At 41.4% G+C, this 370-nt stretch overlaps 1 protein-coding gene across 1 annotated transcript in view; it reads right to left on the reverse strand.

Annotated features, from left to right (window-relative positions):
• tmprss13a (transmembrane serine protease 13a) overlaps nucleotides 1–370 on the reverse strand; it is a 10,232-nt gene that overhangs the window by 8,824 nt on the left and 1,038 nt on the right. The gene's annotated exons all lie outside the window — the stretch shown is intronic.

Raw genomic sequence — 370 nt, forward strand, 5'->3', positions numbered from 1 at the left:
TTTTTTTTTTTTTTTTGTGGAGGGCACCGTTTTCTGGGAAAGACTTTGTCTTGAGGAAAGGCTGGCAGATTGTCTCTGACAAAGTGTTGATGTTTTCATGCTGATCTGTAACCTACATAAACAGTTTGGTCACTAGGATAAAATGGATTGCTTCCTTGTGAACACAGAACACACATGAGTTGGGGATGGAGGAGGGTAATTGGCTATTGAGCAATGCGAAAACTTGTGATAATACTGAGGGACCTTACATATGAATGCTTAGATAGGTGTCGTATTCCCATAGGTAGATGGGGATCAGCTGAGAGTCAGCTGATGCGAGCTTGACTAACGTGACCTGCCAGAACTAACGCTACGCTATATATATATATAT

The sequence above is a fragment of the Sinocyclocheilus rhinocerous genome, unplaced genomic scaffold (genome assembly GCF_001515625.1).
Source record: "Sinocyclocheilus rhinocerous isolate Xijiao unplaced genomic scaffold, SAMN03320098_v1.1 scaffold2834, whole genome shotgun sequence".
NCBI classification, from domain to species: domain Eukaryota; kingdom Metazoa; phylum Chordata; class Actinopteri; order Cypriniformes; family Cyprinidae; genus Sinocyclocheilus; species Sinocyclocheilus rhinocerous.